This window comes from Trichechus manatus, unplaced genomic scaffold, assembly GCF_000243295.1.
Source record: "Trichechus manatus latirostris isolate Lorelei unplaced genomic scaffold, TriManLat1.0 scaffold00060, whole genome shotgun sequence".
Lineage (NCBI taxonomy): Eukaryota > Metazoa > Chordata > Mammalia > Sirenia > Trichechidae > Trichechus > Trichechus manatus.
In genome coordinates, this window is record NW_004443996.1 from 9,634,335 (window position 1) to 9,648,855 (window position 14,521).

Genomic DNA, 14,521 nt, shown 5'->3' on the forward strand with positions numbered 1-14,521 from the left:
AGATTAAGTGTTCCTGAACTGGGATCTGAAGACTTCTGTGTGCCCCATGGATGTATCCCTGGATGTTTGAGTACCTAAAAATTCTAAAACATTTTTTGCTTTAGGCACTTATTGGTTTTCATTTCAAAGATATTTTAATGATTTTCTGGATCACCTGAATTTATGCTATGAGATCTCAGTGGCCAAGTTATTATTCATGTTTAAGATCACATTAGAGTCCCGTGATAGTGTTTAGAATTTCTTAAGCATGTATGGCTTCATTAGGTTGGTATGTCCCAATGTCAAAATGTTAAGCGTCCTGCAACCACAGAATTCATGTTGCTTTTACCTTCATTGTACTTATTAGAACCTGAAATTTTTATTTACATGGTTGTTTGTATATTGTCTCCCATCACTAGAATGTAAGCTTTAGGAGAATAGGGGTCTTGTCTGTCTTATTCCTTGCTGCATCTCCAGAGCTCAGAATAATGCCTGGCACTAGTGAGTGATCAGTATATTGTAAGTTGAATGAATAAATGAGAAACAGGTCCTGATTTTCTACTGGACTCCAGGGAAAACTGAATGCTGAACATTGCTCATCAGCTGGCCATATGACCTGAGTTGCCCATCATGAATTATGCACAATGAAACCCATGTATCCATCAAGTGGAGGAGTTAATTGGATACTCATCCTAAGGAGATCATGAAGGCCCAGATAAGTTGCACAGGAAATTTGCTTACACCCTTTAGAATACCTGCTTCTGCCGCATTGTTGTTTCTCTCTTGGTTTGCATCTATGGCTTCATGGAGTGTTGACCTAAGATAAGGTTAGCTTCAGATACATGGCTGTTTATGATAATAACTGCACCATCTCAAAGTGGAAAGATGTGGCATCACAGTTTCAGTCAGGAGTAACAAGAAGTCCATTAGATAAGAAAGAGTCCCAAAATGGGCAGAACTTTAAGCAGTATATCTTCCTGTATACTTTGTCTACAAGGAGAAATAGCCTAAGGCCAGGATATACATTCATTCCTAGGCAGTGACTAATGGTCAGAAACCCAGGGATTTGGAAAGAACACTATTGGTGATAAGAATAGTTGGGGAAGGAATAGAGGATGAACTTCCTCAAAAGAGCCCAAAACAGAAACCAAATCCATTGCCATCGAGTTGATTCTGACTCATAGTGACCCTATAGGGCAAAGTAGAACTGCTCCGTAGGGTTTCCAAGGAGTGGCTGGTGGATTTGAACCCCGACCTTTTGGTTAGCAGCTAAGAACTTAACCACTGTGCCATCATAGAATATTCAAGTGCCATATAAATGCTCATCTGAACTTTACCTCTGCAGCAAAAGATTTTTAACAATCAGATGGACAAAATGGTTCATTCTGTAGATGTCAATGTATCATCTTTCTTGGCCGTCTCAGTGCTAGCTGAAATGAGAGACCATTTCTTAAGGCAACATAGACATAGTGAGGAAGATATCAGAGGATTTGGAAAGTTTGCAATTCCCCAAGTCCTCTATTCTCTTTATCAGGATACCAGTATTTCCCAAGAAATACCCTAACTTCTATATAAGAATCCAGTCAGGGCTGAAAATTCAATTGGCATTTTAATTTAACAACTGACACAATCCATCTTGGAGTTTGTCAGCTATATTAGCCCTACAGTTTCAGCCAGTCACAAAAACACTCCGAATTTCATTCTGTTCCTTGAATTGAAAACTGAAGGATTTAAATTTTTAGTTCTCTTACTTTTAATTATCCATGCCATCAGAAGTAACCATGATATTTTGGGGTCTAGGGTTTCTCGTTTCCTTACATTAGTCCATGAAAAGTCCCCAGATGTGTGCTCTCAGTGGGCCCTTGGTCTTAGATTACCTCATGCAATAAATTATTTAGCTGTTTTATCACTGCATACTGTGGGCTGAAATATGAATGTGTGTCTCACAACTTTATGCCACTTCTTAGCTAGATAACTCATCCTAAATACCCATGTTTCTCTGGGATTCTGTTGCCTACAAACCACTCTTTAGGATCAATTTCTATACTGGTTTTGTTTTTTGGTTGCAAATAACAGAAATCAACTCTGGATAACTTGAGCAAAAAAATAATTTACTGGAAGGACAATGGGTCACTCACACAATCAAAAGAAAAGCTGAACAACCAAACTTCACAAAGTGCAGGTACGAAGGAAGTTACAAAGATCTAAATAGCCGAAATTCTATGACATTATGTGTCTTGGTCTGGGTTCTTTAGAGGAGCAAAACCAGTGAAGTGTATATAGATATATATAAAGAGAAATTTACTTCAAGAAAATGGCTCATGCAATCGTGAGGAAATGGCTTCACACGATTGAGGAGGCTGACAAGTCCCAAATCCGTGGGTCAAATGACAGGCTGATGACCTCTGCAGGCTCACGGGGTTACAGGAGTTGGCAAATCCAATATCTGCAGGTTGGGCAGCAGGCTGGACTTCTGGAGGCCTCTGCTGGCTTACATCCCAAAAACTGGAGGTTAGATGCAGGGTTGCGTGCATTTGTTAGCGCATGAGATAAAAGAGAGAGAGAGCTTTACCAGAAGATTCGTTTTTATCAAGGAAACTCCTCTTCCAACTGATTGGCTGCTCACATCAGATCACAAAATGGGACGTGATTACATAGTGTCTGCCAAATCACTGAGAGTCATAGCCTAGCCAAGTTGACACATAACATTAACCATCACACTTTTGCATGAAACAATGTACACAATGTGGACACAACTATAACTGATTTAATCCTTTTGTCCCCCTACTTAGGAATCATATTTTCAGAACTGTAAGCCTGATTGGCCTAGCTTGTGTCATGTGCTCACCCCATGACCAGAAGCTACGAGACACTGTGATTGACAGTTCCATTAAGAACACATAGAAAGAGAGAGGGGCATTCCTCAAATTAAAAGCAGGATGCTGTTACCAGAAAAAAAAGGGAAGGTGGGAGGAAAACACTAGATATACACTACAATACCAATTACTCAAATGGTAGTTCATAATGCACAAAAGCAGAAGAATGAAGATGACAAGTATAAAAACAAAGACCTCATATACATATTGCTATTACTATCATACTTGATGGCACTTAATAACAACAGAAATTTAGTTTTATCCAAACAACGTCATCCATCATATTAAATTATTTTTTAATTTGAATTTCATTAGTTTTTTTATATTGTTTTGCTTAATTTTTCAATTTTATTTGGGTGTCTAAAAAGTATGTTGTTGTTAGGTGCCGTCGAGTTCGTTCCAACTCCTAGAGACTCTATGTACAACAGAAAGAAACACTGCCCAGTCCTGCGTCATCCTCACAATCATTGCTACTTTTGAGACCATTGTTGAAGCCACTGTGTCAATCCATCTCCTTGAGGGCCTTCTTTTTTTTTCCTGACCCTCTAATGTACCAAGTGTGATGTCCCTATCCAGGAACTGGTCCCTCCTGATAACATGTCCAAAGTACCTGAGATGAAGTCTTGCCATTCTTGCTTCTAATGAGCATTCTGGCTGTGCTTGTTCCAAGACAGATTTGTTTGCTCTTCTAGTAGTCCATGGTATATACAATATTCTTTGCCAGCACCACAATTCAAATGTATCAATTCTTCGCTCTTCCTTATTCATTGTCCAGATTTCTCATGCATGTGAGGTGACTGAAAATACCATGGCTTGGGTCAGACGCACCCTAGTTCTCAAAGTGATGTCTTTGCTTTTTAACACTTTAAAGAGGTCTTTTGCAGCAGATTTGCCCAGTGAAATGTGTCGTTTGATTTTTTTGACTGCTGATTCCATGGGCATTGATTTTTGATCCAAATGAAATGAAATCCTTGACAACTTCAATATTTTCTCAGTTTATCATGATGTTGCTTATTGGTCCAGTTGTGAGGATTTTTGTTTTCTTTATGTTGGAGTGTAATCCATACTGAAGGCTGTAGTCTTTGATCTTCATCAGTATTTCAAGCCCTCTTCGCTTTCAGTGAGCAAGGTTGTGTTTTCTGCATTTTGAAGGTTATTAATGAGTCTTCCTCTAACCCCGATGCCCTGTTCTTCTTCATATACTCCAGCTTCTCAGATTATTTGCTCAGCATACAGATTGAATAAATACGGTGAAAGGATACAACCCTGATGAACACGTTTCCTAGTTTTAAATCACACTGTATCCCCTTGTTCCATTCAAATAACTGTCTCTTGATCTATGTACAAGTTCCACATGAGCACTGTTACGTGTTCTGGAATTCCCATTCTTCGCAATGTTATCCATAATTTGTTATGAGCCACACACTCGAATGCCTATGCATAGTCAATAAAACACAGGTAAACGTCTTTCTGGTACTCTCTTCTTTCAGCCAAGATCCATCTGACATCAGCAACGATATCCCTCATTCCACATAGTCTTCTGAATCTAGCTTGAACTTCTGGCAGTTTCCTGTCCACTTTTGAATTATCTTCAGCAAAATTTTACCTGCCTGTAATATTAATGATATTGTTTGATAATTTCCACATTCTGTTGGATCACCTTTCTTTGAAATAGGCATAAATATGAATCTCTTCCAGTTGGTTGGCCATGTAGCTGTCTTCCAAATTTCTTGGCATAGACGAGTAAGCACCTCCAGCACTGCGTCTGTTTGTTGAAACATCTCAATTGGTATTTTGTCAATTCCTGGAGACTTATTTTTTGCCAATGCCTTTAGTGCAGCTTGGACCACTTCATTCAGTACCATTCGTTCCTGATCATATGCTACCTCCTGAAATGGTTGAATGTCGACCAATTCTTTTTCGTACACTACTCTGTGTGTTCCTTCCATTTTCTTTTGATGCTTCATGTTGTTCAATATTTAGCCCATAGAATCCTTCAATATTGCCACTTGAGGCTTGAATTTTTTCTTCAGTTCTTTCAGCATGAGAAATGCCAAGAGTTTTCTTCCCTTTAAGTTTTCTAACTCCAGCTCTTTGCACATTTCATTATAATACTTTGTCTCTTGAGCTGCCCTTTGAAATCTTATTTTCAGCTCTTTTACTTCATCATTTCTTCCATTCACTTTAGCTATTCTACTTTCAAGAGCAAGTTACAGAGTCTCTTCTGGCATCCGTTTTGGTCTTTTCTTTCTTGTCTTTTTAATGACCTTTTGCTTTCTTTATGTATGATGTCCTCCCACAACTCTTCTGTTCTCCTTTCATTAATGTTCAATGTGTCAAATCTATTGTTGAGATTGTCTCTAAATTCAGGTGGAATATACTCAAAGTCGTATTTTTGCTCCTGTGGACTTGTTTTAATTTTCTTCAGTTTCAACTTGAACTTGCATATGAGCAATTGATGGTCTTTTCCGCAGTCATCCCCTGGCCTTGTTCTAACTGTTATTGAGCGTCTGTATCGGCTCTTTCCACAAATGTAGTCGCTTTTATTCCTGTGTATTCCATCTGGCCAGGTTCACGTGTATAGTCACCATTTATGTTGTTGAAAAATGGTATTTGCAATGAATAAATCATTGTTCTTGCAAAATTCTACCATATGATCTCCAGTGTTGTTTCTATCACCAAGGCCATGTTTTCCAACTATGGATCCTTCTTTGTTTCCAACTTTCACATTCCAATCACCAATAATTATCAATGCATCTTGATTGATTGCATGTTTGATCCATTTCAGACTTCAGGATTTGGTAAAAATCTTCATTTTCCTTATCTTTGTCTTTAGTGGTTGATGTGTAAATTTCAATAATAGTCATATTAATTGGTGTTCCTTGTAGGCGTATGTATATTATCCTGTCAATGACAGTATTGTACTTCAGGATACATCTTGAAATGTTCTTTTGACAATGAATGTGACACCATTCTTTTTCAATTTGTCATTCCCGGCATAGTAGACCATATGATTGTCTGATTCAAAATGGCCAATACCAGTCCATTTCAGCTCACTAATGCCTGGGATACTGATCTTTATGCATTCCATTTCATTTTTGACGACTTCCAATTTTCCTAGATTCATATTTCATACATTCCACGTTCCAATTAATGGATGTTTGCAGCTGTTTCTTCTCATTTAGAGTCATGCCACATCAGCAAATGAAGGTCCTGAACAGTTTACTCCATCCATGTCATTAAGGTTGACTCTACTTTGAGGAGGCGGCTCTTTCCCAGTCATATTTTGAGTGCCTTCCAACCTGAGGGGCTCATCTTCCAGCACTAAGAGGTATAAACATAAGAAATTTAGTTTTATATTTGGTTATATTTATGTAAAAGATGACAAGTATCATTTATGTTAATAGTGAAGGTCTGTGAAAACTTTTTTATTCCTTTTTAAAGTGGCTCATTTAAAAAATACAGGGTTAGACTATCTCCAATTTAATTAAACTTTTTTTTTCATGTTTAATAATCTTTAATTCAAACGTAAAAGTTCAATGCAAGCCATTTGTAGGGCTTGGGATTTGTTCTTTTAAAAACAAGAATGGGGGGAATGCAAGAGAATGATCTTTCCACTTTTTATTCAAAAACTTTCAAGGAAAGGATAGATATAGGGTCATAAAAGATCCATTTAGCCAAACCCTCTCTTCTTCCCCTACCAATGGTTTTGACACCCATTCCATAATCTTAATACACATTCCTGAATGAAGATTTACAGTTCAGACCATTTAACCATTTAAAAATAGTTAGCACTAGCTTGCTTCTTATAATGCCAAACAAATCAAATTATGAAACTGCCTCAAAATGCACTCTTTTTTAAAACAAGGTGATAGCTATTTGCAGAAAGCAATACTCAGCCTCCAAATAAATTTCCCAGAAATGGCATACACCATTCAAAGGCCTAGACACTCTCATGCTTTCAAAGTGGAATACCTAGCCTAACGTGCACAGAAGCATGAATGGCAAAGGTGAAGATCAGTATTGTAACTATTTTTTCTATTTATTTGAAGCACAGTAAAAAAACATGTGGTACACTTTGAAAATTCACTGGCACAAGGTAAACTGCCATAACTTGAGGGACATTATAGTTTTTTAAAAAAAAGGAAAAAAAAATTTATTCTGTTTCAAACACTTCATTACATAATTTTACCTGCCTAAACAGATTATTTACAACATTAGGTTAATAAATTGCTAACATCTATTAAAAATGTAGCTTTCTTACTAAAATGCAAGAATTTAAAAGATTGGTATCCAAACAAGAAAAGACAAAAGAAACTGGAATGAAAGCCTAGATATCACATCTAAAATCGGGGATTTTTGTTTGGGCATTCATACTCTTCTTTCCCTCTACCATATCCTGCTGGAATTCCAGGCCCCATTCCTCTAGGACCCTGTCCACCCACAGGCCCGGCACCTCCCTGCTCAAAGCGCTCAGTACGCATGTAACTTCCCGTCATGGAACGATTCATGGTTGCTGGTGGAACTCCAGGATTGGCTTCATAACCTATGCCACCACCACCACCTAGAGATGGACATTTCTGGCCTCCTGAACCATAGGGATCTCCCACGTTCATTGCTGCTCCATCGCCCATTCTCATGTCTCCTCTTGGATCCATGTAGCCCATCCGGCTGTAACTTTCCTCTCTTTGGCGTCTCATATGTTCTTCCATCCCACTTTGATGAATCATCATCTCTTCCTCCCTTCTACGTCGTTCTTCCTCTTGCCTCAACTGTATTTCTTTGCGTTTCTGCATTTCTTGATTATGAAGTTCCTCCATGCGTCTTAATCCTTCCTGACGTCTCATTAGATCTTGGCGCAACAGATTTGCCTGATGTTCATGATAGGCATCTTCCATTTCACTTTCCAATTTGTCCTTTGCATCTTTCATGGTTTTTTCAATTTGTTCCCTCTGTTGTTTTTCCATTTCATCCAAGGACTTCCAGCGCTGGGAATATTCATATTCAAATGTGCCATGCTGGGCAAAAGGAGGAGGCGTTTCTCTCTCCTTTTGATACATTGGGTTCTTCTGTGCAAGTTTTTCAGGAAAATCATCTTCATCAAATTGTTCAAGTGGCTCCACAATGACTGGACAAGGAGTTGATGTCAGTAAGAAAACACGTTCACTGCATCTTTCAAATGCTCCTTTTGCTGCTGGTTTAGAAGAAAATTCAACAATGCCTTTCCCCTTAGATCTTCCACCATCATCCACAATTACAACAGAAAAATATGGAAGGCTTCAGGAATTTGCGTGTCATCCTTGTGCAGGGGCCATGTCAACCTTCTCTGTATTGTTCCAGTGTTAGTATATGTGCTGCTGAAGCAAGCACTAAACTTTCTATTTTGAGATATTGTAGATTCACATACAGTTGTAAAAAAAAATACACCATGTGTACACTTTACCCAGTGGTAAGCTGAATAATGTCACTGAAAAAATGCCCAAGTCCTAATCCCTGGAACCTATGAATGTTTCATTATATAGCAAAAAGAACTCTGAAGACGTGATTAAATTGAGTATCCTGAAATAGAGAAAATATCCTGGATTATCCAGATGGATGCTTAGTACAAATCATAAACTTCATTATAAGAGAAAAGCAAAAGGAGATTTGACTACAGAAGAGGCGAAGGCGTTGTGATGATGGAAACAGAGACTGAAGTGATGTGCTTTGAAGATGGAGGAAGGGGCCACAGGGAATATAGACAGCCACTAGAAGCTGAAAAAGGCAAGGAAATGGATTCTCCCTTAAGAGCCTCCAGAAGGAAGCAACCTTGTTGACATCTTCATTTTAGCCATGAAAGACTCATTTCAGACTTCTGGCCTCCAGAACTACAAGATAATAAATTTCTATTGTTTTAAGCCACAAAGTTTGTGGTAATTTGTTACAGCAGCACCAATGGGAAACTAGTACACCCGGTCCCAATGGTAACATCTTGCAAAAGTACAGTACAATATCACAACTAGGACATTGACACTGGTAAAGTCAAGATACAGAACATTTCTATCGCTACATGGATTCCCTCATGTTGCCCTTTTATAGCTACTACACCCAAATCCCTCCCACCTGTACCTCCCCATAACCCCTGGCAACAACTAATACGTTCTCAATTTCTAAAATGTTACCATTTCAAGAACATTATGTAAATTGACTCATACAGTATGTAACCTTTTGGAATCAGCTTTTTTCACTCAGCATAATTCTCTGGAGATTTATCCAGGTTGTTGTGTATTTCAATATTTCATTCCTTTTTATTACAGAGTAGTATTCCATGAAGGAGCCCTAGTGATGCAATGATTAAGAGCTAGGCTGCTAATCCAAAGGTTCATGGTTTGAAACCACCAGTGGCTTGGTGAGAAAAGACCTCGTTATCTGCTCCTGTAAAGGTAACAGTCTAGGAAACTTTGTGGGGCAATTCTACTCTGTTATATAGTATCACTGTGAGTCGAATCAACTTGACAGCACACAACAGTATTCCATGGTATGGATTCACCCACTGAAGGATACCTAGGTTGTTTCCAGCTTTTGTCTATTATGAATAAACCTGTTATAAACATTCATGTACAGATTTTTGTGCGAACATAGGTTTTCACATTTCTGAGATGAATGTCCAAGAGTGCAATTACTAGATTGTATGGTAATTGCATATTTGGGATTTTTAAGAAAACGCCAAACTATTTTTCAGAGTGGCTGTACCAGTCTTCATTCCCACCAGCAAAGTTTGAGTGATCCAGTTTCTCTACATCCTTGGATGTTGTCACAGCACTTGGTGTTGTCACTTTTTTTTTTAATTTATTTTAGCCGTCCTGGTAGTGTACAGTGATATCTCATTTTGGTTTTAATTTACATTGTCCTTATGGCTAATAATGTTGAACATCTTTTCATATGCTTATTTTTCATTTGCATATCCCCTTTGGTAAAATGTCCCTTCATTTCTTTTGCCCATTTCTAATTGGAGTCCTTCCTCCAGTGAATTGCTTATGCACCTTGGTAAAAAATCAACTGGATGTGTCTTTGTGGGTCTATTTCTGGGTTTTTTATTCTGCTCCATTGATATATGTATCTACCCCTCCACCAATACCACACTGTCTTAATTACTGTAGCTATAAGTCTTAACATCAGATAGTGTGATTATTCCCACTTCATTCTTTATTGTAAAATTGTTTCAGCTATTCTAGTTACTTTGCCTTTCCATATTAATTTTAGAATAAGCTTCTCAATATCTATCAAAAATCTTGCTGGGATTTTGATAGACATTACATCAAACCAACAAATCAATTTGGGGAGAATTGACAGCTTTACTTATGTTGGGTCTTCTAATCCAGGAATATGATATGCCTCTCCATTTATTTTATTTGATTTCTTTCATCAGCTTTTTTTTAGTTTTCAGCATACAGATCCTGTAGTGTTTTATTAGATTAATAATCTTTTTTTTTTCATTTTTCTGGAATGAATGTAAACAGTATTGTGTTTTGAATCTCAGTTTCCACATGTTTGTTACTTTTGTAGACCATCTTTAAGCACTCAATTGATATTCCTTCAATGCAAAATACTTCAATGCCTAGAATTTATTCATGCTAGGGTGGGTATATGAAGCTGTAATAGCATTATTTTTCTTTCTTTCATCATTCGTTTAAATACTTCATACATTTTTATGCAGGAGACAAATGGAAAAGAAATGAAGATGAAAGTTGCTCTACTGACAGTATACAAGTATTCTGAAAGTCCACAGACTTTCCATGTGATACATGCTAACAGATTTAAACATTCTCAAATAGTCTTACCTTTTCACATATGATCATACATACAACACATTTGCTTAAATGTGCATAAAGAAAATCAATGCTTTATTCTTGTTCAACATTCAATTTTTAAATATTTTTAATCATTTGTTTTACAAGGCACAATTATGGGTGGGTTGGTTTTATTGTTTTCACACATGAGTAAGTTTGAAAATGATAACTTTTAGAGACAATTATTTTTGAAGTATCTGAACAAAAGGAAAATAAAAAGTTGATTATGTTTGAAACAAAAACTTTTGCTAAATTCTGTGTAATTATACATTTATTCTCTATGTTAATTTTAAACTCACTGGATATGGCATCGTATTTTAAAATAGCTTTGAGAATAAATGTAAGTATGAGAATTCTGGAATATATTCACGTGATTTCATTTTTATATTTACAGATAGACTTTTAGATTTATATGGAGATTTGGAGGGCATTTAGTTTAATACAGTTATTTTACATAAGAGAAAAATGAGGTCCAGAGAGATTGAGAAGATTGCCCAAGATTCCACAACCCTTAAGTGGCAGCATTGAGGACTTGAACCCAGACTTCTTGACTCTCAAGTCCACTGTTCTTTCAATTAACCACAATTATGACGAATAAATGACTGAACAATTGTTGAATCAAATCTTGGGCTACTCCATTTAAACAATCATTTTTTACACAATTAGTTGTATCATGCTCATAATCCATTTAGTTCAATAACTCTCCAAGGTCACTAGAGTGAAATCCTCCAGTCTAGTATTTTTATAGAATAAACATACTAGTTTTTTATTTATCATATGCCAGGTATTTGAACTAAATTAAAATTTCAGACAGATTAATTCTCTACCTTCATAGTGAAGTGGAGAACTTGAGAACTCTTTATCTGAAATAGCCACATAATTGAGGCAATCATTGCTCCCAGTGCTAAATTGTCAATTGCTTTAATTCCCCACTTCTTATCATTTATGTAAATCTGAACTAGGATGACTATTATCTGTTCCAATAATAAGATAATGGATCTTCTCCGATCAGCAAATGAGATAATATGCAATCTACTTGATTACTAAGTTTGAAATTTGTTATGTAGATTTATCTATTTGTAAAGACATTTCAGAGCTTCTCACTTAGTATTTTTTAATTACTTATCATGCTGGTTAGCCACTGTGACATAATGCTTTATGAGACGAAGACATTATTTTCAGCACTGAAAAAATATGTATTAACAAAACAGATTTAAATAGAAGCTTGAAAAAATGCAGGATTGATCCTTGATTTTGAAGTAACATTACCTGTGACTTGTGCATTTTTATTGATTTTGGTAATTCCCTATGGAAGGGAATTAAATTTTTTCCAACTTTATAAATTTTTAAAAATCAAAAAGGTAGCTTGATCAAAAGAAGCACAATCTTTACACATCTCCAAGGACTATGTTACAGGGTGCTCATACTGCCTAAAGAACATTGCCATATGAAAATTTCCCACATCACTAGAAAATATGTGATTCATAGCCTTCTAGTACTGTCTCACATCCTCTGGGAATAGTGAAAACACAAGTTTACTTCTCATCTTTCTTTTAGTTTTCTTTTTGTTGCTTTCCTATATCCTGTCTTTAATTTTGGCTGAAAATATTTGTGAATTCTTTACGATTGTACTGGTTACAATTATTGTCTTAACCCGGGTGGGGAAGATCAAGAACAACTGTTAAACAAATATATTATAATAAATATACATGTCATCATCATCATTATCAATGGCAAAAGTCCTATGAGGTACCTAAAGTCTATAAAATTCAACACACACTCATTTTTTAGATAAGAAAACTGAGGCCAGAAGGGTTAGGTGACTTGTCCAAGGTAAAAGAAGTGGTAGATGTCAGATTCCAGACTAGAATTCAGGGTTTCCAATGCCAAGTTCAAGACTCTTGGACTGCCACTCAGAGTATTCCTGTTGTTAGCTGCCGTTGAGTCAGCCCCAGACTTCTACTGCTTAATTTTTGCTCAACTGACTATAGATAGGCTTTGAATAAAGCATATATAGACAAATTTCGATTATCCCCTATATGACTTAACCCACAGAAATTTTTAAAAACTTCTTGGCAATGTACATGGACAACAGAAAAGGAACAGGAAGCTCTTAACAACATTCATTTGAAACTACTACAAAACACTATGTATTCGTAGACACATCTTAGGACATTTCACAAATGTCGAAGTAAGATAGGCAACCACAATGAATACTGTGTGCTTAATGCATACAAACTCACAGATAATATATACCAATTGATTTAATTTATCAAGTTAGAGATTTGTATATACTATATATTCAAATATTCATGTATTTAGAGTCAAAAACAAAACAAAACAAACTCGTTGCCATCGAGTCAATTCTGTCTCATAGCGACCCTAAGGACAGAGTAGAACTGCTCCATAGGGTTTCCAAGGAGCAGCTGGTGGATTTGCACTGCTAACCTTTTGGTTAGCAACCGAATGCTTAACCTCTCTGCCACCAAGTCCCCGTATTTAGAGTACAGGATGTAAAACGTATTCCTTTAACCATATATATTTTTTTCAGATGGTGTCTTACTGCTTGAGGAATAAATACCAAATCTGCCAATTCTGACCAACTTTTAAAGATGACCAAAAGTCCAGAAGGGACTTCTTTTTCAGACTTTTCCTTTCTTAGGGAGAATCGATGTGGAGCTTAAATTCTAATTGATTTGATATGTTGTCCCTAAATATAAATCAAGGAACAGTCAAAACAAGAGGTAGAAGATGGAGAAAGAGACTTAGCTGGGAGAAGAGTTGGAATTATAAACTGAAGAGACTTAAAAGGGCATCAGTGTAATGAAGAAACCAGGAGGGTTTCCTTTATTTGGCATTTTTGAACTCTTCAAAAATTAATAGGCAGATCAGCAAAACCCAAGATTAGAATATTAGTACATTTATGAGCTTAACACAATGCTGTGTTCTGTTTGAGTCAGAGATTCATAGAATGTTTTAGCTAAACGAGACATATGAGATTATCTAGTCCAGCAGTTCTAAAACTTTTTGGTCTCAGGATCCCTTTATACTAAAAAATTATTGAGAAACTCAAAGAGATTTTATTGAAAACTAATGAGAATTTAAAAAATAATTATGTAGACTTCTGGCAAAATGGTGCTCTAGGCAGAAGCACCACGCAGTCCCTCCACAGCAAAGATCTGAAAAACTAAGCTGAACAGAGAAAACAACAATCCTGAAACCCTAAAACATCAAATGAAGAGATAAAGAACTCATCCAAGCACCAAATGGAGTGAGAAAACTGACAGAGAATGGAGAGTGAGGAGAGATTCATGCAGAGGTACCCTACCAGCTAACATAGTGTGGATCCACCATCTTGGACTCCTATCGGAGACCAGCAAATGGGTACGAGAAAGCAGCTTCACGGAGCTTCCAGTGGGAGACAAAACAACCGGTAATTTGCGATATACGCTATCCCACCCCCCACACTTCTTCACCCCACTCAGCCTCCCCTGCTTCCCGTGGCCACAAGCTCTTGTCTGGGAAACACTGGCTGCTTGGATTCCACACACCCGAACGGGCCGGCTCTCTGAGTGCCATTTGTTGGCTGCTGGTGTTGCTTTTTTCCTCTTCTTTTGATTTCTTCCTTACCTCGCACCACCTCCCCTTCCTTTCGCTCAAATACCTGGCTCCCTGCGCCATCTTTGCTTCTTCCTGAGGGGCTGTGGAGCTCTGTTCAAGTGGGGAGCTGCTTCCCTGTCTGGGCTGCCACGCTGGTGGAATCCCGGGGCTTTTGTTCGTTTGTTTGTTTTGAATTGTTTGTTCCCTTTTCCTTTTCTTGAGTTGGGATCCCTTTCT

At 37.2% G+C, this 14,521-nt stretch overlaps 1 non-coding gene and 1 pseudogene across 1 annotated transcript; both read right to left on the reverse strand.

Annotated features, from left to right (window-relative positions):
- Positions 1-7,198: 7,198 nt before the first annotated feature.
- LOC101352719 (splicing factor, proline- and glutamine-rich pseudogene) lies at positions 7,199-8,971 on the reverse strand (annotated as a pseudogene).
- Positions 8,119-8,225, reverse strand: LOC111821038 (U6 spliceosomal RNA). Its single transcript, XR_002824521.1, has one exon. It is a non-coding gene; the product is annotated as a U6 spliceosomal RNA (small nuclear RNA).
- Positions 8,972-14,521: the final 5,550 nt, after the last annotated feature.